This window comes from Bos indicus, chromosome 16 (genome assembly GCF_029378745.1).
Source record: "Bos indicus isolate NIAB-ARS_2022 breed Sahiwal x Tharparkar chromosome 16, NIAB-ARS_B.indTharparkar_mat_pri_1.0, whole genome shotgun sequence".
Lineage (NCBI taxonomy): Eukaryota > Metazoa > Chordata > Mammalia > Artiodactyla > Bovidae > Bos > Bos indicus.
Window position 1 is genome coordinate 43026415 of NC_091775.1, and position 23810 is coordinate 43050224.

The 23810-nt window shown below is 51.9% G+C and overlaps 1 protein-coding gene across 1 annotated transcript in view; it reads right to left on the reverse strand.

The window, feature by feature from the left end:
- The window catches only part of DISP3 (dispatched RND transporter family member 3), a 58112-nt gene extending 37408 nt beyond the window's left edge, over nucleotides 1–20704 (reverse strand). The window contains exon 1 of the mRNA XM_070768226.1: nucleotides 20499–20704. The gene's annotated coding sequence lies outside the window, so the exon portion shown is untranslated. The remainder of the gene's footprint in view (nucleotides 1–20498) is intronic.
- Between the last annotated feature and the right edge of the window lie 3106 nt (nucleotides 20705–23810).

Below are 23810 nucleotides of genomic sequence, written 5' to 3' on the forward strand. Positions count from 1 at the left end.
TACAAAACAGAAAGAAAAAATCCTTTTTCTTTGCCCGTCACAGCTCCCAACTAGATAGGGCTTTCAAGGCCACTGAAAAAGGAGAATCAGTGCCCAGTTGCAAACAGAAGAGATATTCCTCCACAAGAAAGGGATATTCGAGGGGAATTTTGATTATGCATGATTTCCCAATTTTTGCTGCATTCTCTGATTTTAGAACTCAAAGCCAATGTGAGATGTGACTTCGTCGCAATCACTTTTATTTAATGAGCAACTACAAAGTTGTCCAAAAGTATCAGGGTAGAAGGGAAAGAACACGCTCTCTGGAACTGGACCCTTGTTTGGGTCCTGGTAGTGTGAATACTGGCAAGGGAGTGAGCCTCAGAGTTTTTGTCTATTAAGCACAGGTGGCCGCTTCTGCCTCACACGATTGTGGGGAAGGTCTAGGGAGGAAGCACCCTGCAGTCTGTGTGGTTTGTTTGTTATCATATACCACATGAATACATTTCTTTGCTCCTCTCTGGGGACTGTAATGTGCTCAGCCATTGCCCACGTGGCTCTGACAGCACTAGATGCCTGTCATAGTCCTCAAGAACTCTCAATACTCCCCACCCCCTCTTTGGGATGCTGCAGCTGCAGCCACTGTTTGTCGGGCTCAGACCACTTAATATGCAACTCCAGGGACGTCAAAACTTTGGGCACAGACAGAGGCCGGGCATCTGTCTCCCCAAGATGTGGGCACAAGCAGCAGGAGGGCCTGGCAGGAGAGGGCAGTCTGAGGACTCCAGCAGGGTGGCCCAAAGGCAGGAGGCCCCCCGGTATCCTCAGGTATGGCCTGCCCCCTTGTCCTGCCTGCCCTCTGTTTGGACGGAAAGAGACTCATTATCTAGTTAGACGCCAGGCAGTGAGAGAAGGAAGCTAATTATGCCAGCATTGGCTAATTAATGCTGCTTTTCCTATTAACATTCTCTAGAATGCTCCATTTCAATTAGACGGTCTGTCCGGGAAGAGAACAGGCTGCCATCATCCCAAAGAAAGTGAAGAAGAGAGGGCGAGGGGAAGGAGGGAAACAGAGAGAGAAAGACAGACAGGACCTGGGAGAGATGAGAGACAGAGAAAATTGAAAACAGGAGACAGGAGAGTGGAGTTAGGGGGCAGGGGTTGGAGATAGATGCAAATAGGGAAATAAAGGAAGAGAAAAACAGAAGAGTGAGGGAGAGGGTGCCAAGTGTGGATGAGAGAGGAAGACTTGAAAGGGAGAGAGACTGGAAGGGGCAGGAACTGCTCCAGAAATATTAGAGATTCCTACGGATGCAATAATTAAATTTCTCATTTCTGACACCCTAAACCTAGCCTCCTGAGGGGATGGTACCTGCTCTGAGGCTCAGTTTGCACCAGCAGAAACTCGTGGGAGTAAACCAGAGGCAGCTCAGGTTCACCCTATCTCCAAAGGGCAAACGCAAATCTGCACATGGAGGTGGGGGTTGTGTGTGGGAGCCTCCACTCCATCCCTAACTGCTGAAGGAGGAAGTTGATGGTAGTATAGTGGAGAGGGACACTGGATGCTTGCATTTTTTCTGGGGACTAAATCCATCCACTGGCCCCCAGACCCTTACCCAGGGTACAGTTTTCAATGTGTTGGCATGTAAGTAGGTCTAAGACCAGGATTCTGGGTCATGTCAGCACTCCCTGAATGATCCTGCTAGCCCATTGTTACCTCACCAGGAATGCTACTTTCTGCCCCAGAAGTCCAAGTTTAAAACATCTTTCAAGACCTTGTTCAAGTGTCACCTCTGCCAAGAAGACTTCCCAGATCTGAACACTAGCCACCCCAACCCCTTCCAAGATATGTGTTCAAGCTTCTCACCACACTTCTGGGATAAAAATTTACTCAAGGACAGGCAGGGAGAGGCACTGTAGCAGTGGTAAAGGTCATGATTTGGGAGGCAGACAGACTTGGATGCAAATCCCAGTTGTATGACTTAAGGCAGGCAGTATATTTCTGAGCTTCAGTTTTTCCATCTGCAAGACAAGGCTAACAGTACTCACCACAGAGGTTGCTTGATGATATAAACAGCAGGCTGACCATAGTGCCTAGGAGGTATAAGTGCTTGAGAAATGATAGCCACTGTTCTTTTACACTCTGCTTCCTCACAAAAGGCTTTGGACTCCTAAAACATCCATGTGGCCCATTGTATTTGCCAAAGATGGCCACGACAATGTCTCCCATCTCAATGTTCTCATGATGTGACTGTAATAAGACTTCTCCCACCAAGAAGTTATATCTTCATTCCTCCCCTTGAATCTAGATGCTCTGTGACTTCTGAGGCTGGGTTAAAATGAAGATGCAGCTTCCACCTGGCTTTCTTGGGACATTCATCCCTGGAACCTAGCCACCATGCTGTAAGGAAACCCAAACTAGCCCATGCAGAGACTACACATAGGAGCTCCTGCTGACAACCTAGTTGACAGCCATCATCAACTACCAGATATGAGTGAAAATGTCTCCAGTGATTCTGGGCCCCTAGCCACCAAGTAATACCCAACCTTCTAGTTGTCCCAGTTGAGACTCGGGAACTGTGGAGTTGAGCTAAGCCACCCTCTCCTGTGCTCTATTCTGGCCCACAGTATCCATGAACATAGTATGTCAGCTGCCATACATCACTAGGTTTTGGGTTAGCTGTTCCATAGCAATAATAAGTGAACAATTGCAATGGAAATCTGTCCCACATGACTTTGTGTCCTGCAGTCTGTGCTTGCTAGATTTAAGTGATCAGAAAATTAAGCACAGCCATTTGGTCTCCCAGTGAGAGCCCCATAGCCCAGTAGACATAAATTCCAAGGGAGCAGGGACTTGACTGTCATGTTCCCTGCTGGGTTCCCATGGTCTAAAATACTCCTGCCTGGGGGCCGGGGTGTGTGTCAGTAGTTCGCGGGTATTTGTTAAATGAAAGAAGGAAAGCGAATCTCAGAAGCAGCAGAAGCATCTGGGTTAGATATTAGGTAGAAATACCGCCTGGATTCTCCTTGGGCAGAGGACAGTCAGATACCAAATAATATAAACAGGCCAGAGAGTGTGGTTTCTTCTGTCTTGGGTGTGAAGGATCCTGGAGAGGATGAGACAGATGAGCAGGAAGTAGACCTGATGGCTTCTTTTACTGTCACTCCCCTCCCCCCATCCACTTCCATACCCTCCTTCCCAGTCTACTCCTGAAAAGAAAAACTGCCATGTGGGATACCACACATGGCTCCAGACCCAGCTCAGCCTCCAACTTTCCATGTGGCCCTGGTCCCGGCCACCTCTTGGTGCCCTGTCTCCCCCATCTGGGATATGGGAGATATTGTCTCCCCCATCTGGCAGTGGAATGGTAAAAGCCCAGGTCCCTCCAGCTGTGACACCCCCAGACTCTCTGAGAAGCCCGAGTCTGCAGGCCAAGGGGGGATGGGTACAATCTGAGAGTCTCCACCAACCCAGCTAGCAGCTGGGGTCTGACACTAATGCCTCAGCTGACAACCCTGTTCTCAGCACCCGCTCCCAGGATGGGCAACAAATCACAAATTTGTTTTCCTTTTTCAAATGATGGGAATTGATTAGCTTAGTGAAGAGCTCCAGCTGCTCTGTGGAAAGGAGATAAGGATGGCTTCTTTGATATTTGTCACTGGCTCAGACAAAGAGCCCGAAGTCGGACTGTGATCACCGGGGACTGTGATCCAGCCTGTATGATCTCCCATTAGGGTGTTCCTGCTCAGCGACCTGCGTGTGTGCTTTCTCCCTCCCTTTCCATCTGTGTCTGTCACACACACTCACACACACTCAGAGATAGTCAGAATTAAATTCTGGGACTCCTGGGATCTCATGAACCAAGGTGGACACATCCATGGAACATGGTCTCCCTCCTCTTGGGAAAGGCAAATGAGACAGCCACCTAAAGGGGAACAGCAGACACTAGTGGCGGGGTGGGGGTGGGTGGGTGGGGCCTAGGAGAAAAAGAACCTGGCCCAGTTTCAAGGGCCAAGCCTGAGGCAAGCCAAGGCCACATTTGCAGCCTAATCCCAATTTTATAACAGGAAAAAAAAAAAAACTACATATATATGCATTTTAAAGAACCCATTAATAGTGATTATCTCTGACTAGGAGAATTATGAGTGATTTTTATTTTCTTCTTTATACTTGTCTCTTTCCAATATTTCTACAATGATCAGGTACAGCCTTCCTTTTAGAATTATAAATGTTATTTAAAAACATGTTTAAAATAGGACATGTATGTATGTGTGTAGAAGGGATTTTGCTAACAGCCTTCAACTCTTTGAGGAGTTACTATAATAGGCATCGGAGGAGGTGGGGCTCTGTCCTCCAAAAAGAAACAGGGAGTATTGCAGCAAGAGAGACCCTGGTTAGAAAGCAGAAGGACCTAGGGAGAGCGGGAGGTGGTAAATGCCCAGTGAGTGAGTCACTGTGGAGTCTTCTGTTCCCCTGAGATGGACGGGGGGGGGGGGGCGCGGTGGGGGTTGGGGGGTCTTTAAAATGACCAGGAAGGAGATCCTGGCTTATCAGACCCAGAAGGCTTCAGAGCACTGGTCCAACTACTTCATTTCACAGCTTAGAAATGAAGCCCAGCAAACAGTCTTATCCAAGGTTATATTTCTTTTTCTTTTAAGATTTTAAAAGTCATTACTGGGCAGTCCTAGGGAACAACTAGGCCTGGGGAAGATGACATGGGGACCCACAGAGCCAATACAGGGAAGCTATTTTTAAGGTCTAGGAAAGAGGCATTTGTCAAGTCACAAGGCAGATGGACTTCCCCATTCGGACAGAATGGGACTTAGGGTGGGAAGCAGTATTGCCTCAAAGACACCCCCAGCCCCATACTGGGCCTTGCTATTCTCCAGAAAGGATCCCAGGGATGTGGACCCACCCCCGAGCCTTCCTATATCCCTGTTTACAACTTCCCTCCTTATGGTGAAGGGTGACAGAACCCTTCCTTCATCATTCCCCCATCCCAGCCAGACTATTAAAATGTAATCAAAAAATCACATTAGCCATGCAGATTCGGCTTAAAACACATATATGTATATATAATTTAACGGCAATTAGGAGCTAATCAGCTTTTTCTTCTTGTCTCAGGGTGTTTTGCCTCCCTGGTCCTTGAAAACATCCTGGGGTCTTTGATTCTCTTACTCTTGGGCTGAGAGATTCAGGCAGAAATTCAAAATGAAGTATTTTGAGTCGAACAGCTCCGTTTTCTCCCGATGTGCTGAAGTGGGGATATTGTACCCTTCTCCACTCCCTGGTTATGGATCTCCCCTTTGGTGAATTCAGCTCATCTGGGTGGGAAAGAGATGAAAGGAAAGAGGAGGACTTGGTCCCTCCTTGGTGCCACTATCCTAAATCCTAATACCCCAGCTTCTGAGAGTCTGCCACCTTCTATGTGCCCCAGCTATGTGCCTGCCATCCAGAATTCCAAATTCTTCTCAGAGACCAGGATACTCCATCTCAGGCAGGGAGGCTGCAGATACACTGCAGACACGGTGGCAGAACTGCATCAGAATCACACAGATGGGGTGAAGCTGAAAGTCCAACTAGCTCAATACAGAAACTGACATCCAGGAAGAGAAGCCTAACATAATTAGCTGTGCATCTACTGTGTGCAAACACCCTCTCATATATCAGCCCCGGAGGGGAGGCTTTATAAGTTCCCTATTTTACAGAGTAATAAACAATCATAGAGGTTAAGTGACTGTCTTGTGGTCACACAGCTTAATAAGGGGTGGAACTAGCATTTGAACCTCAGGTCTACCAATCCTAAAGCCTGTGTTCTGTTTACCATGCCAAGCATTCTTGGAGTTCCTTGAGAACTGAGGTGTTGGTTCTCACTGAAGAAACCCATTGCCTTTTAGCAAGACTGCAGCATCCCCGGAGAAGGCAATGGCACCCCACTCTAGTACTCTCGCCTGGAAAATCCGATGGACAGAGGAGCCTGGTAGGCTGCAGTCCATGGGGTCGCTAAGAGTCGGACACGACTGAGCGACTTCACTTTCACTTTTCACTTTCATGCATTGGAGAAGGAAATGGCAACCCACTCCAGTGTTCTTGCCTGGAGAATCCCAGGGATGGGGGAGCCTGGTGGGCTGCCATCTATGGGGTCGCACAGAGTCAGACATGACTGAAGCGACTTAGCAGCAGTAGCAGCAGCAGCAGCATCCCCATAAGACCTGAAATCACACAGGTCTCAGCAATTCACCCTTTGGTAGGTTTCAGGCAGCTCAGGGTATGATGCAAAGGAAGGCTCCAGCAGTCTTGGAAGCCTGGCCTTCCCTTCAAGGAAAGCATGGGTGTGACAGTTAATTTTGCATGTCAGCTTGACTGGGCCATGGGATGCCAGCACGTCCGTGCTAAGTGGCTTCAGCCATGTTGCTTCAAGTCCTTTGAGACCCCATGGACTGTAGCCCACCAGGCTCCTCTGTCCGTGGGATTCTCCAGGCATGAATAATGGAGTGTGTTGCTATGCCCTCCTCCAGGGGATCTTCCCGACCCAGCAATCAAACCCATGTCTCTTATGTCTCCTGCATTGGCAGGCAGGTTCTTTACCACTAGCACCACCTGGGAAACCCCATGGGATGCCATGCATCTGACCAAACATGATTCTGAATGTACAGACTGTGTAAAGTAGATGATCCTCCCTAACGCGGGTGGGCCATATCCAATCAGTTGAAGACCTGAATGGAACAAAAGCGCTAAGTGAAAGGGAATGCTCCCTGCTGACTGCCTGAGCTGGGACATTGATCTTTTCCAGCCTTCAGACTCAGACTGAAACATTGGCTCCTCCTGGGTCTCTAGTCTGTTGGCTTTCAGATGGGAGGTTACATCACCAGCTGTCCTAGCTCTCAGACCTTTGGACACAGACTGGAACTACAGCATCAGCTCTCCTGGGTCCCAGCTTGCCAACTGCAGACCTTGAAGTCTCAACTTCTCTATCCCTCTATCTACCTACCTACCTACCTACCGGGGCTTCCCTGGTGGCTCAGATGTTAAAGAATCTGCCTGCAATGCAGGAGACCCACGTTCAATCCCTAGGTAGGGAAGATTCCCTGGAGAAGAGAATGGCAACCCATGCCAGTATTCCTGCCTGGAAAACTCCATGGACAGAGGAGTCTGGCAGGCTGTTGTCCATGGGGTCACAAAGAGTCGGATATGACTAAGCAACTAATACTACCTACCTACCTAATTACTTAATCTACATCCTATTGGTTCTGCTTCTCTGGAAGAGCACTCACTAATATAATTTCCCTAGAGGGTAAGTGTGAGTGAAGCAGGGAGCCCCACTGTAGCATCTGCATCCTACAACCCTCCTAGAAACTTCTCTCAAGAAGCCCCAAGTCCTACCCAGAATCTCAGACAAAAATGGGAACAGAGCTAGCAAAGGTCCTCCAAATCCACAGAAGAAAGAGTGTGGCTGGGTGACTTTCTGAGCCTCTCCCCCAAGAAGACCCTAAATCTACTACTCCCATCCTCCCTGCCCCAGCCCTGAGGAAGTCTGGCTTTGCAGCTGCAGCTGAAGCAAACACGTGTACCTACTTACTCCCCATCAGACCTCCTGCCCCCCAAGAAACACCATCCTCATTGGCTAAATGTGCCAGCAGAGGGCAGGAAACTTAGAGTGACCCCTTCTTCCCCAAAGAAAATCTGGGCTTATTTATTGTAAGCCCAGGTAGGGGTGGGAGAGGGAAGAGGGTTGGGAGGGGGGCTCTACGTGGGAGCCTGTCCAGACCCCTCATTTCTCAGAGACCAGGCTGCAAAGATGGAGCACATGAAGGACGGCTGGGCTCCCCAGGCTGACAGCTGGTGAGGAAACTGCGGGCACTGACTCGTAAGCCCAACAGCTCGATATATATCAGGCAAACAAGCTTTGATCTCATCTATATATCACCCAGGGAAACATAGCAGCACCAGAGAAACCAACATTAATTGTCACAACAGCCTAGGTTCCCCCCATTCCACATGTTCTGTCTCTGGTGGGCTCAGTGGAACAGAACTGGTCCCCCAACAGAAGGAGGGATGTCTGGAACTAAGAGCACCAGGGCCTGGTTTTGGGGAAAAAGGGCAGCAGCAGTCCTGAGTTCAAACTCTGCCTCTGCTACTAGCTGGGTGGCTTGGGCAAGTCTCAGTTTCTTCATCTGTAAAATGGGGTGGTGACACCCTGCTTGCTGAGTCACGGTCATGAAAAGCCTCAAAGATGAGAAGTGCCCCAAACCCGGCCCATGTGCACAGGCAGGTTGGCAAGTCAGCTAGAACTGAGTCTTATTCTTTGCTACATCAGCTCTCCTTCCTAGGTGACGCTAGTGGGTAAGAATCTGCCTGCCTAAACAGGAGGGTTCAATCCCTGCCTGGATTATGAAGATCCCCTGGAGGAGGAAATGGAAACCCACTCTAGTATTCTTGCCTGGAGAATCCCATGGACAGAGGAGCCTGGCGGGCTATGGTCCATAGGGTTGCAAAGAGTTGGACACGACTAAAGTGTCTTAACACGCACACACACACACATCAGCCTCAGGCTTTAATATGGATCAGAAGCCGGGCAGGCTTGTTAAAATGCAAACTCCTGGGCCAGGCACTAGATCCCATCAATCATGCTCGGGGGTGGTACCTAGGAACCTGCATTTATACCACCTCCCATGTGATTCTTTTGGAGGTGGTTCAGGACTATTCTGTGCAATACCCTGCTGCCTTGGCCACCCTCCCAGTTCCCAGTGGCTTCCTCCATCAGATGACTTTGCCTTTGGCCTTCCCCCTGCTGGTGCTCACACTAGCCTCTCCTCAGGCTAGTCCTGCCTGCCCCACTCTGAGGATGGACTCAGGCTTCTGGATCTCTGGCCAGGACTCAGTCCTCCAACAAAGTGCCCCTTCCTCTGGCCCTGGGAGGGAAGAAATGATAACATTCAGGTCTGCCATCCAGCTCTTCCTGGTGGGGCCAGGCAGCGAAAGAAAAGAGAAGACCCTGTGCAAGGGGCTGGCACAGCACCAAGCTGCTGTGTGCTGGCACCGGTGCTTTGCTTGTGGACTCATCTGACCCAGCCTCAGCTCTATAAGGCAGTTTTCAGGAGCGGGCTGAGACCTGAGCCTCTGCTGGCCCAAGTCAGAGCCTGTCCTTTTAGCCACTGAGCTCCACTGTTCAGAGTATCTCACCCACTGACCCACTCTTGTCCCTCCCTCCCCACTCTGTTCTGCCTGCACAACTCAGGCTTTAAGGCCCAGACCCACCAAGCAGTCTTGCATCTCTGAGAACAAGACACAAAAGCTTAATAAAACCAGCAATATTTACAGAATCTGTGAAATACAGCCAGGCCCCCAGACACCCCTCACCTGAAGGATCAGAAGGTTCCTGAAAACCCCCCACTGCATGCCTGGACCCAACTGTCCAGGTTGCTTCTTCCACCACCTCTCCCCCTGGCTGCTGCCTGGAACTCCAAGAAAGCAGGAGGGCCCAAGGGGCCCAGCAACCAGTCCACTCCCCAGCCCCCAGACTGCTGGATTAATAAAAAATAAAAAGATCCCCACAAAATACAACCAATAACCATGGCCATAAAAGCCAAATTGGATTCCTTCCTGGCTGATGAGCTCAGAGCCCTTCTCTCTCTCTGAGACCCGATTAACAAAAATGTAAAACAATTCCCCTTGTGTCTCCTCTCCAGCTCCAGCCAGCGCTTCCTGCGAGCTGAAGCTCAGGGACAAGGGAGGAGGCATCAGCAGGGGATGGGTCCTGGGGCAGCAGTGGGACCTGCCCTGCCACCAGCCTGCTGCGTTACCTAGAACAAGTCACTGAACATCTCTGGGTGGTCCCCCATCTGTCAGATGGTGGGTAGGGAGAAATGCTCTCTAAACCCTCTGATTCTTAGCTGTTGCCCAAGATGGGGAGACGGGGAAAGGAGAAGGGGGTCCCCTTCATCCCTATTCAGAAGTTAATGTATAACTGGGTGGGGGCACACTGTGGGGTCCTGATAAAACATCAAGCCAAGAAGCAGGAAAGGCCAAATAACATATGCTGGGTGGATGCCGTCAGCTTCGCTGGGACATAGTAGGTGGTAACCTGCCAGTTCTTAGCTCTGGGGAAAGCTCCAGAGACCACTGCCCCGTCTTCCCCTCACCATACACACCCAGATCTCATCTGTGGATCTGGGGACACTGCAAAGACTCTTCTTGGCCCCATACCATGAAAGAAAAGCTTAAGGGTAAATTGAAACCTGAAAGAAAGCAGACACTGCAAAGTGCTCAAACCCATGGCAGGGAATGCGGGACACTACAACTAGTTAGGGATGGAGTTCTAGGAAGGGGCTCTACCCCCAGCCTCATTGCTCAGAAAGAAAGTGAGGAACCTTAGGAGGAACCTCCCCTTCTGAGCACTGGGGGCACCCCTAGCCCCTGCTGTCAGGGCTAGAGGAAAGCCCAGGAGGCCAGCACCCAGTGAAAGCGCACATCAAGGAGATGCTGGCAACCGCTGGGGCGCTCACATTCCCAGCCTTGATCCTGACCTTGATCCTCTCATCCTGAGGGATTGAATGATGCTGCATCTCTGCAGCAACTTAGAGCTTGTAGATGATTTTCACACAGGTTTTCTCGTCTCAGGAACTATTTCCAATTTGCAAACAAGAAAACTAAGGCTAAAAGAAGTAAAGGGAGTTATTTGAATCTGATTTCTGATAAGCTCAGTCCCAATCTCACTATCTTAGGTTTTGAGTCTCACATGTTGGAAACTCTCAAGAGTTCTAGAGTCAGCCTTCCCAATCTCCACTGGTGCAGGGGCATATCCCCCCACCTTCCACCCCAGTGTCTGTCCCCAGGAGTCATTCTGGCCACAGGCACAACCCTGGCTCCAGGGAAGGGAGGAGAGAAAAAGCACCCAGGGCTGACTCCCAACTTCACCACCTTGGGTGCGTGTGCTGTCACTTTAGATGTGTCTGACTATTTGCAACCCGAGGGGCTGTAGCCCCAGGCTCCTCTGTCCATGTGTCCATCTCGGGTGTCCAGATGGAAACATACCTTCAGTGCCTGCACAGGGGAAGGGCTTCCTGGCTATCCTGCTGATTGACAGCTCAAGTGCATATAGTGGAGAGGGAGGTACACTTGGTACCCTCCACACCTGGGACCAGAACAGAGGCCCTGGCAGTGTGGGAAGGGAGGGTCTGACGCTGGCCCTCAGCCCACCTGCCATGATGGTGCAGCTGCCTGTGGAGACAGGAATGGAGGGCTGGAGATGAGCTGCTAGAGCAGAAGGTCCAAGAGGAGAGCAGACCCCCAAGTAGCACCTCTCCCCAACTCTGCTGCCTCTCCCATGAAACATTTGGGAGACTCAAGGTCCCAGGAACTCATAACTGCTGCTCCTGGCACCAGGAGCCAGGAAAAACCTGACAAAACCACCCAAGCCCCAGAATCTCCAGCCCCTTCTGTCCCCCTCCAACCCCACTCAATGGTGCAGTGTTATCCCAGCTCTCACAGGAACCTTCCTCAAATCCTCCCACAATAATAGGGCTCAGTCTCCTATTCACTCGTGACCTGGGGCTAGTCTTTATTCCTTCGAGAGCCTCAGTTTGCCTTTCTGTAAAATGGGAGGGCTGGACTAAATGAGATTTCAGTTATTTCCTAGTTCTCTTACTTTGGAGTCCTCAAAAAGCCAGGACACAGAACTGTGATAACAGAGAAGAGGGGGTGGCTCAGGGCTGCGGGAGCAGTTGGGAAGGTGAAGAGAGCTGCAGACTTTTGGGGGTGCTGGGGCTGCAGCCTGCATCAGCTTTGCAGTCTCCTGAGTTCCAGGCCTTGCCACAGCCGGGAACTAGAGGAGCCCAGGGGTCAGAGGGTCCTGCAGGACAGGGTGGGGGAGGGGTGTGTAGTGAGAGGGCAAGGTTCAAGAATTCAGCCAGACTACCTCTGCCTAATCCTGAGCTGAAGGGTCTTCCAGTGGACAAGAACAGTATTCTTTGCCTTGTCAGTACTTGGGGTCAGATCCTGCCAAATCCAGGCTGAAGTCAAAGTCCATCAGCCCCACTCATCATGAACACATTTACATACTCATTCATTCATTCACTTGTCATCCTCATTTGCTCACTTATTGGTACTTGCTAAGGACTTTCTGTTAAACCATCATTATCTTCACTCTGGGACGTCTTGAACTCCTTTCCTCCCCAAGGCTCCAGGAACTTTCCCACCACAGATTTATTTTCACTCTCATTAATGCCCAAGAGTGCCCTCAGCTGACACAGCCCTCTTCATCACAAATTCCTAACTCCGTTACTCTGAAATCACCCACTCGAAGCCTCTGGAAGAGCAGGTCACCAAGTCAGGAACCCTTGCAGGGAACATGCAGCAGCTACTAACCTGTAACACCCTTCTGCAGCCAGCCTCTTCCCAGCTTCTCCAGTTGGAGAAAGGAAGGGTTCCCCCCCCCAACTCTGGCTGCTGAGAAATCAAAGCCTGATTTCTCTCTAGCTTAGCTGAATGTCTCTCAGGCCCAGATTGCAGAGAAGAACCAAAACCAACATCCTGCTTTTGTGAAGTCACAAGATGATGTTTTAAAAACCAGAAAACAGTATTTCAAACAGAAAGTTCGCACATATGATTATGTCCAGAGGGATGCAAGTCCCAGCTGTATCGACATGGGATGAAAAGGGGAAACTTCTGGATGAAAGCCAGAATAACCCTGCCAGTCTGCCAGATGTTGCCTGCATCTGGATCTCTGAAAAGTGATCCATTCAGTGAGTTGGCTGTCAAGGAGCAAATGGTCAATCCATGTCACCCTGTCAACCAGGACTCAGCCCGAGCCCACAGGTACAAACTACCCAGATTACTGAAGGATCCAAAAGGTAGTTTGATTTCAGTCCTGTTCCTCTGCAAGGACCCAAATCAAGGCCAAAGTGTGAGCCTCAGTCATTTTATGGCGGTCATGATCGTGGTACTGAGTCCAGCTTGCCTCAGTTTGAGTCCTGTCTCTGAGGCTTACTGGCAATCTCTTTAGTCTCTCTATGCTTCACAGTTCTCATCCTTAAAATAGAATAATAATGGTAGCTATCTCATAGAGCAGGGCTTCCCAGGCGGCACTAGTGGTAAAGAACCCGCCTGCCAATGCAGGAGACCTAAGAGACCTGGGTTTGATCTCTGGGTTGGGAAGATCCCCTGGGAAGAGGGCACAGCAACCCTCTCCAGTATTCTTGCCTGGAGAATCCCATGGACAAGGGAGCCTGGCAGGTTACAGTCCATAGAGTGGCAAAGAGTAGGACACAATCGAAGAGACCTAGCCCTGCATCCGGAGAAGGCAATGGCAACCCACTATAGTACTCTTGCCTGGAAAATCCCAGGGACAGAGGAGCCTAGTGGGCTGGCGTCTATGGGGTCGAACAGAGTCAGACACAACTGAAGTGACTTAGCAGCCGCAGCAGCCCTGCATCTCATAGAGCAGGTGTGAGGATGCACTAAGATAATACCTACAAAGCCCGAAGCCTGGCAGGCAGTAAACAGTCAAAATATGTCAGCCATTATTATAATTGTCATTATTACCAGGTGATCACCCTGCAGAACTCTCCCAACTAAGAACAGGAGAAATCCTCCAGGACAGTGCAAAGGCCGATACTGTGGGGAGACAGGGATGAAACACTCCTCCCCCAAACATCCTAGGAACACTAGTCTGCTACAACCGTTCCAACTCCGAGCCCCATTTAAGCTGCCTTCCCCCGAGACAACAAGATCACCACATTCTCCTTCATGACAGGAGTGGCTTCCAGCTGGCAGTCATGTCTCCTCTATTAACAAGGTTTGGCAAAGGACACATCATCCAGGTGCCAGTGTGTGTGCTGGATGCCTCGAGCAGATGGCTGGGTGGGAATGAGCTTTCGCTACCACGCCCCCTCTCCCACCAAGACATCAAGCCGGGGAGGGCACCCAGATGCCACTCAGAGGAAATTTCCTTCTCACTGTGAAGTGACCACTTGCCTGGATCATGTTCTCTGAGCCCCAGAGGACACTTGGGTCCCTCTTCCACTTCTGCTGGGGAACCTGAGTGACCTCTCACTTACCCATCACCTCTGGTCGAGGCAGGGGGTGTGGGGCAGGCCTGGGAGACTCTGGTGGGCTCTGCAAGGACAGAGACTGAAGTTTTTCCACTTCTGCATGCCTAGCACACAGTGGGGTGCTCAGGTAGACATTTGTGGGGTGGGGGATTAAGGAGAAGGCTTTTTCTGGTAGAGGAGATTTAAGCCTCTGGACATTGTCTCCCAGGTCGTCATTTCCCAATTCCAAGGAATGCTCCCTATAAGAGACCTGGATGGTACTTGCTGGCATCTAAATTCAAGCCAATCCTTCCCATTGTCCCCACCACCTCCTCATTCCCAATGGTCAAGTTCACTGATACAGCAAGACTCTAATCTCCACCCCATGGCCCTTTCCAAATTTCCCAGGTTCTCAGTCTACTTCCCTCAGAGGGAGGAGCAAGGAGAGAAAGCAGGATGCCAGAACGAAGGGTGTCTACAGGGGTTCCACAAGCCTAGCAGGCTCTTTCCCTTGAGTTCAAGGAGAAACATATCCAGACCCTCCGCTTCACTAACATACCAGGAGCTGGGCCCAGGACCCTCTGCTGGGCTTCTTCCTTCCAGGTTTTGGTAGAGGCTCAGCTTCTGCCGCAGAAGGCAATGGCAACCCACTCCAGTACTCTTACCTGGAAAATCCCATGGACGGAGGAGCCTGGTAAGCTGCCGTCCATGGGGTCGCTAAGAGTCGGACACAACTGAGCGACTTCACTTATACTTTCATGCGTTGGAGAAGGAAATGGCAACCCACTCCAGTGTTCTTGTCTGGAGAATCCCAGGGATGGGGGAGCCTGGTGGGCTGCTGTCTATGAGGCCACATAGAGTTGGACACGACTGAAGCGACTTAGCAGCAGCAGCAGCTTCTGCCAGCACTAATGCCAGCAAGCATGACAAGGCCTGGAGGTATAACATAAATAGCCTGCTGCTGCCCATCAGCTTCTCCTTCCCCATGGCTTTGATTTCAAACCTTCTCCCTCTAACCACCAGAATAAACCAGCTAGTGCAGCCTCTGCAGGGCTCCATCTGCCTCTTTCCTAGCTGTGTGGCTTTGGGCAAGTAAGTCAACCTCTCAAGCCTGGGTCCTTCAATTGCAAAGCAGAATAAGCATACCTACCTCCAGGGTTGTTGTGGGGATTACATCAATTAGCCCATGATAAGTTTCCCTGGTGGTTCAGAGGTAAAGAATCCGCCTGCCAATGCAGAAGCCTCAGGTTCAGTTCCTGGATTGGGAAGATGCCCTGGAGATGGAAATGGCAACCTACTCCAGTATTTTTTCCTGGGAAATCCTATGGACAGAGGAGCCTGTAGGGCTACAGTCCATGGGGTTGCAAAAGTCAGACATGACTTAGTGACTAAACAACAACAAAGCTTTCAGCAGAGTGCCTAACTTGTGGCAAATATTCTGCACCTTCCTGTGCCATTGTTCACGTGGATGAATGCAGGCACCTGCGCAAATCAGCAGGGTTAGTCCTGATATCAGGGGTATGTGGAGCAGAAGACTTGGCAGTGAAAACCGGCTACATCTCACCTCTGTGCTTGGAAGGGAATGTTATGTTAACTGCCTGCACCTGTTCAACCCCCTTCATTGGGTGCTTCCCATACACTCAAGGAGTCTAGCCTGGCCACATGGCACACAAGCCTGGGATTCTGAGATTCAGGCTCTGCCACCAACATGCTGTGTGATGCTGGGCAATTCACTAACCCTCTCTGAAATAACTTCCCGTCTACAGACACCTCTTGCAGCCCTAATCTCTTGAGTTAAATCATTTTTCATAGTCCAGGCTTCACAGTGGGGCTCCTGCCTGAGCCTATCCCCCAGGCAGACAGGTCTGGGTTCTCATGGTTGGGGACAGAATCCAAGATGTAAAGGTTAAGACCCAGTCCCAGCCCCAGTCCAGAAGCCCTGAATACCAAGCCTAGGATGGCCAAAGCTAAACCCCACCCTTACACCTGACCCAACCGGCAGAGGAATTTACACTCTTGAAAATCATCACATTCATGGGTTTCTTGACAAAAAATATATACTGAATGAATAGCAGAAACTATGCAGGAAGAAAGTCAAAGTTGCTCAGTCATGTCCGACTCTTTATAACCCCATGGACTATATGATCCATGGCATTTTCCTGGCCAGAATACTGGAGTGGGTAGTCGTTCCCTTCTCCAGGAGATCTTCCAACCCAGGGATCAAACACAGGTCTCCTGCACTGCAGGCAGATTCTTTACCAGCTGAGCCACCAGGGAAGTCCAAGAATACTGGAGTGGGTAGCCTATCCCTTCTCCAGCAGATCTTCTCGACCCAAGAGTCAAACTGGGTCTCCTGCATTGCAGGCAGATTCTTTACCAGCTGAGCTACCAGGGAAGCCCTAAAACAATGCAGGGTACTGGACAAAATAAGGGTTCTTGGTTCACGCAGATGAAAATCTGACCCCAAGTTGGCCCCTTCTAGCTGTGTGGCCTTAAGCAAACCTCTTCACTTCTCTGAACCTTGGTTTCCCCACATATTAAATGGGGATAACAATCCATATGCCATGAGATGATTGTGAGGTTGAGACAGATTGAGTATAACACTTAGCATGTGGCACACAGTAGATACTCAATGAAAGGCAGTTATTATCGGGACTGCTATTACAAGCCTGCTGCACCCACTGTAAAGCAGAGGAAGCAAGGCCATCAGTCCTGTTTGGTGCTCATTTCCAGAGTCCTGACTACCACAGACACATCCATCACAGTCCTCCCACCCATCTACCTTCCAGCTGGTGTGGAGCGGGAGCAGCCGTCTGGTCTCCCCCATGGCCAGGCAGAGAGTTGAGCTCACTGCGGGAGGTTCTGCCACCTTTCCTGGACCAGTTCTGGCAGCATCCCTGCCTCCAGCCTTAGTCGAGCAGCTGGAGCGGGCATCGCACTGTCTTGCCTGTGAAATGCGACTTTGGAAAACATGCGTATTTGTGAGTTGGTGCGTGTTTCTATTTTGGGCCAACACTGCCCTCTTTATTTATTTTCCCTGGGCTTTGCGTTTAGAACCCAGCTTGGAAGGGTGTTTTGACAGACTCTGACACCGCTCCAGGCTTCTCTGGCAGGAGACACGCTCAGGTTGGGGGAGGGTGGGCAAGAGGAGGAAGATTTCAAATAATGAGCCCTCTGCCTTGACTAAGAGTAACAGGCAATCAGACACCCCTGCCTCACTGTCCCAGCCCTCAGCTTCTCCATACGCGGGTGGGGGAAGAGTGTAAGAGGTTCCGGTGGGAGAAAAGAGGGGAGAGGGGGAAAAGGGACCAAATAACCAAATCAGAGTTTCTAGTCATCATAGAGCTAACAACATTATCAATACCAATAACATCAGTATCAATGACTGCCACCACCACCACCATTTTGGGGTGCCTATTTTTATGACTAAGAGTGGGCTTACTGATTGCCCTTAGGGAAACCACCTCATCTTTTAGCATCTTGCTTTGCTCATCTGTAAAGGTGATTTTTGCAGTCCCCAGCTTATGGGGCTGTGAGAAAGGGTTGCTCAGCCAAATGGTAGCGATGACTATCTTCCCTCCCGGCTGCAGATCCTGGCCAGCTGCCCACAGCCAGCCTACTTGGTGGCGTCTTTGGGACTTGGAGCTGATGCCCAAGCCTCTACCCACCAGGAACAGCCTCTAAAGCTGCTCTCAGCAAGGCAGTCACGTCTCTGTGGTCATTTGCAACCAGCCTAGAGTCTGCCTTAAGGGAGGAAGGGTCTTAGACAATTCCATCTGCCTTTGAATGACCAGGTGAGTGGCAGTGGAAAAGAGGGGATGAGGGCTGTCGTTTAGTTACTAAGTTGTATCCGACTCTTTTGTGGCCCGAAGGACTGTAGCCCCACCAGGTTCCTCTGTCTATGTGATTTCCCGAGCAAGAATATTGGAGTGGGTTGCCATTTCCTTCTCCAAAACTATCAGGGAAAAGGGCTTAAACCAAAATTCCAAGATCCTGAGGGTCAGGCAATCCAGGTTTTAGTCCTGACTTTTCTACTCATTTATTCGTTCATTCACTAATCTTCCACCAGCAGAACCAGGGGTTTATGCAGAGGATAAAGTGACATAGAAGCAATGCCTGGCCCAGTGGAAATAGCACTTCAGTGACCATTTGAATATTGTGACCTCATGAATATTACTTGACATCTCTGGTCCTACAAAGGAAGTCATCTGAACATCTGTTGCTCAGGGGACAGGATGCCTTCACTGGTGGTGAATGCTCTGAAGAAGGGGAAAACTACCATAAACTCTGGGGTTAGAATCATAATTTTCAGTCCCACTCACACTCAAGAGACTCAAAGAAACACCAGTGTCCCACATTATTAGGGCCAAACTGGGATGCTTGAAGGTCACCTCAACCAGCCTATCCTTGTATAGACGGGAAAGCCTAAGGCTCAGAGAAGGGCATTTGCACAAGGACGCACTGGGAGCCTGTGGCCAAGCTGAGTTTAGGACTGGCCCCCTATTTCTACTCCTTCTACCACTTCACTTGGATTCTTCCTCTCTCAGCTCAGTTTCTGGATTTTAAGGGACTTGCTGTGATTCCAGAACTGAAGAATCCTGGCCCCTCGAAGACTGAGAGGGATCTGGGGTGTCTGGCTCTGGGGATTTCCTCAGGGAGGGAGCAGAACTCCCCATGGGGAGGAGGGTCAGAGGTATGGGGACATGGAGTCCACTTAGAGAATGGAGTCAGCTCCCCCTAAGGGTCAGCCGTTCCGCATTGGAGCAAAGACTGACTGGATCAGGCCCAGGCTGCAGGAAAGTTAAGGAGAGAGTGAAGGCAGCTGGGAAAGAAGAACTGGGAAAGACAAAGAGGGCAGTGGTGGGGGGAGGGGGGAGATAAACATAGGGAAGGGGAAGAGAACAGGGAAACAAAGAGACAGAAAGTGCAAACAAAGAATGATGCAGAGAGACGGGGTGTGGACCTTGGTTGCAGGAGCTTTGTCTGGAGTAAGAAAGGGGAGCAGGCATGAAGGTGGTGAGCTGAGCAAAATGGACTCTGAGCCCAGTACCAAGATTCTGTAAGGCTGGGCTTCTGTCTGCAGCTTCCACTGGGCCAGGTTACGCCCTCCATTCAGCAGACACCCTGGTTCCTGACCAGGTCTGCATTGGAGAAGGGGGAGGGGAGGGCTTGCTTTGTGACCTGCTGCTTTCCCCCAAAGGGTGTGTGTGCATTTGTGGGGTAGGGGTGGGGGGCTGTGTCTGCAGGAGGGGGCGATCACTGGGCATCCCTGTGAGTAGCCAGAGATGAGATCTGGAGTCCGAGGCTTAGATGTCCGGAAAGAGCAGGACCTGAGTGAAGACATTTCTCTGCTTGCTGGTGCTTGTGAGAAAATGTGTGTGTCCACGTGCTGGTGAATCTTCCCTGTGTGTGCGGACTGTGTGGAGTGTGGGTGGATGTACATTGCGTGAGTGGACTATGAATCTGTGCGGGGATTGTTTATAGGTGTGTGGTTTGCGGGTAGATCGGTGTGCGTGTGTGCATGGACTCTGCGTTGGTGTGTGCCTGGGTCCGTGGCACGTGGGCGCGCGAGACGGGGCTGTGAGTCTCCAAGGCCGCCTCCAGGCGCTGTCCGCGGTACTGACCCCGGGCCTCTACGGGCGGGACCTGCGCCCAGTCTCAAGAGGAACGTAGGGCCAAACCGTGCAGCAGAGAGGAGGCGAGGAAAGGACGGCTCCTCGGAGGCGCCTTCCTAGCCCAGCTGCGGGCCTCCCGGGGAGTTGGGAAAAGTTCTCCCACGGCGGGGTTGGCTCACAAGAGTGGGCGCCACTCGCGCCGAGAATCTTTCCCAGGCCCTCAGCTCCACCACCACAGCCCGGCTGCCCACCCCAACTCCACCCTCATTAGCGCTCTCGGCAGAGCCCGCAAACCCTCTCGCGCTCAGCTTCCAACGCCCATCAGGTGTGCCCCAGAGCTCCCGCGCTCCGGACTGGACCTGTGGCCAGGTTAATTGGGCCCGAGGACTCCGAGAATGTCCCGCCGAGAGCATGAGTGTGCTCTGGCAGAAAGTGGCTGGAGAGGAGGTCATTAACCTTTCCCAACCCCCTTCGTGAGCTCCAACTGGGTGAGAGCCTGATCCCTGGCGGCTTCAGGCTGATGCTCAACTTTTGGAATCAGTTGTACTCCCGCGGGGACTTGCAGGGGACTAGAGGTCGGAAGCCTCGCTGTTTGTGGACATTAACCTGGCTGGTGCTAGGGTCCCGCGGGGAGTTGGTGCGGAGCTGGAGCTCGGCCGCGGGGGGCGAGGGCTAGCTCTGGGCTCTGCCCCCTACCAACTGGCTTTCCCGGAGGGTCCAAGGCCCTCCTCCCGGGCTGGCTGGACAGCGGGAGAACTTCACATACAGACCCGCGCAGGCCAGGGTGGGGGCGGCGCGGATGACACCGCCCCCCTCCGAGCCATGCACTCCCCAGCTCCGAGACGGATGGTGCCCAGCGGCCGTCGCACTCACCTCGGCTGGCCAAGCTGAGCCGGTTGAGCCGCGGGCGCGGGAGGGAGACGCACCGGAGGGGCCCAGGGCTGCGGCCACCTTGCCGTGCGGACTTGTCCCGTCGCGGGAGTCGCAGAGAGAAGCTCTTAAGAGCTGCGAGAGACCAGGGTTCCCCGCTCCGCTCCAGAGCGCACAGACGGTGCACTGCCGGGTGTGTGTCTCATTCCCCAGCGCGCAATCCGGAGCTCAGCTTGCTGCCGCCGCCTTTTATTCGCCGCCCGCCTTTGTTTGGGTCCGGGCTCCTACCACCGGGCGCGGGGGTGTGAAGGGTAGGCTCTGGTGCCGCGCCGCCCCCCAGACCCTGGCGCCGCCGGCCTCCACGCCGCCGGGCTTTGCGTCAGTAGCCGACGAGGGCCTGCGCTCCGCCGCGTGCTGCTGTCTCCGAAGCCCGCCGCCAGGCGCCGCCGTGGCCGCCGCTCCCCCTGCGAGAGCCGCGCGATGGTACAACCGGGCTCCCAAAACCCGCAGGAGGGGGCTGCGAGCGGCGCAGCGACCCCTGTGGGTCAACCCTCGACTCTGCAAAGGGCCCAGACCCGGCCCCCTACCCGGCCGCTGCCCCTTTTCCTAGGTTCCCACCTCTCTCCCCGCCTGCACTCTTCTCCCCGTCTGCCCAGTCTTGGCAGGTCACCAGCCTCCTGGACATTCGAGGGCATCCCCAGGTCCTCTCCGGAGGGAGCTGCCAAACCCAGGCTCCTGGCACCGTCCCCTCCTCTCTCCTCCATTCACCTCTCTGGCACTAGAGCCCAGAGCCATGCCAGCTCCCGGACCGGGCTTCCCTCCAGCTTTAGTTCACGATCTGCCTGTACCCCCTCGTTCACCGGCCATAAGGAGAAGGGGCCAGACCTATTGCCTGGCTCATTTCTCTGCATCAGTAGAGAAATACTCAGCGGACATTGACATTGGGGCCACCCAGGGAGAACCAAGGCGGGGAGATGCCTCAAAACAGGACCCGCTGCCAGCCCCCAGCGGTGGGCTGGAGGGGTTTTACTTATTGAAGCTCGAAAGAAGGGAAGCCATTGTTTCTGTTGTGTGAGGGGCGAGCCAGGTGTTTATCATACATCCTCTGAGTGTATGCTGAGAGCAAAACAGGAAATGCAGAGGTGGGAGAAAGGCAACCCCTGCCTCTAGAAAGTGGTGGTCGTTTAGTCGCTAAGTTGTGTTGGACTCTTGCGACCCCATAGACTGTATAGCCTGCCAGGCTCCTCTGTCCATGGAATTCTCCAGGCAAGAATACTGGACTGGGTTGCCATTTCCTTCTCCAGGGGATCTTCCCAACCCAGGCTGCCTCTAGGAAGTTCCTAGCTTATGGGGCAGATAAAAACAGGGTTGAATTCTAAAACGAAGCACCAGGGAGCCCATACCCACAGGTAGATGCTCAACCCATGTCCATTCCACAGCCCTTCTTTTTAAAAGAAGAAAACCAAACTGGGAACACCTCTAATGCCACAGGGCTGAGTGGAGCTTCTGTTTGTTCCTCATCTGCCACCCCTGCTCTGTCTCTCTGGTGTGCAGCCTCCTAGCTGTACCCACTGGCTAACTGCCAACTGGACACATTGGTATTTATGATTCTGGATGCCCTGAGAGCTCATCTATGCAAAAGCAAATGGCCCGAGCCGGTGTCCCTACCCCAGCACTCACTCCCTATGTACTCAGGATCGTCGCGGGAGTCATTGCCAGGCTGGCCAAGGCTATCAGGGAACTCACAGTGGTCCCAACTGGCCTTGAAGACATTAGGGTTTAGGAAAGCTCCTGTTTTAAGGGTACCACCCTGAGCTGTGAGCAGGGAGAGACAGGAGACCTCTCCGGAGAAGTGGAGAGTGTGTGTGTATTACAGCCCCCAGATCAGAGGCCAAATCTGACACATGAGCACAGAAGAACAGACTCAGCACGGCCATGCAAACCTCTGGCCCCTCTAGCCACATCCGAGGGAAGGCAAAGAACCCGGTGCCATGGGAGAGGGTGGGAGGAAGGAGAACAAGGAAAAGATTTGTTTTTAAGGGAGCACTAGGGGAGACACAAAGTGTGTTCCCAAGCCCAGCTGAGAGCAAAGAGTTTTCTTTGCTGGGTGAATGGCTTACTCTTTTCCACTGGTTTGAAAGCTGCTTCCAGGAATCTCCTCAAAGTTCTCCAAGCCTGTGGCACTGTTGTTCCTCCCAGTCGGACTAGTCCACAGGGAGTGACATTGATGCGCCCCATGTGCCACCCTCAGCCCATGCCTGGGGACACAGCCCTCACTTCCCTGGGAACTAATTTTAGCAGATTTGGGTCCTACCTTCATGCTGTCTATGTGGGCACAGCTGTGGCCACCTCGGTCACACCCTCCTCAGAGCCCTCCCTGGCATTCTAGGACCTCCAGGTGATCTGCAGTGGCAGCTGGGTTTGCTAAGCCCTTGATGGGGGATCCTCTACAAACAGAAGGTACAGAGGCAGAGGCTCAGTGGAGTGGAGGAGGAGGTGGGGAGTGTAGTACCCAGGAACACTGGAAGGATGCAATTTTCTCAGGCCATCAGCGGGGTTTTAAAAATGCAAATGGAACCGGGCCTTTGAAATATGCCTGCCATAAAGTGGAACTGGTGGTGGCAGCAGGAGCTGGCGCTGGTGTGGAAAGTCATGAGAATTCCCTCCTGGCACCTCGTCCTCAGACTCCCTTCCCTCTATTCCAGGAGAGGATGCTTCTTTATAGGAGCCTAGGAATGCTGGACCCCAAGATCCCTGCCCAGCATCAGGGCAACTCCCTGAAGCCCTCTTTCACTCAGGTATTACTTAAAGATGACTCCAGTAGTCAAATGACCCACCCAACCTCAAGGCTGCAGAGAATGAGGGTTGATGTTCCTCTGCCCCGCCCCCCACCCCCAGCCCTGGCTGTTGAAAGTTCTTCCAGGTCTGATTTAAATGCCTCTTGGTGCTGATAAGCTGCTTCCCCTATTCTCTGTCTTCATGACTAATTGAAAAGCCTTCTTTTGTTAGGAGATGGGGCCATAAAGGGCTGCTTTGTCCTTAGCTCTGATCCCTTTATTTCTATTTTCTCTCCAACTGTATCTGAAGTAGGGCCTCTGAGCCCAGCCTCTGATACTACTACCCTCAGTAAAGCCATATTTCTGTTCTATCCCTTACCAGCTCTGTGACCTTGGGAAAGTCGCTTCACCTTGCTGAGCCTTAATCATCTCATCTATAAAATGAAGATGATAAAAGTACCTATCTCACAGCAGTGGCTAAAAAGTTTTACTAAATGAGATCATCTCAGTGCAAAAATAGTACTTAGCACAGTGCATG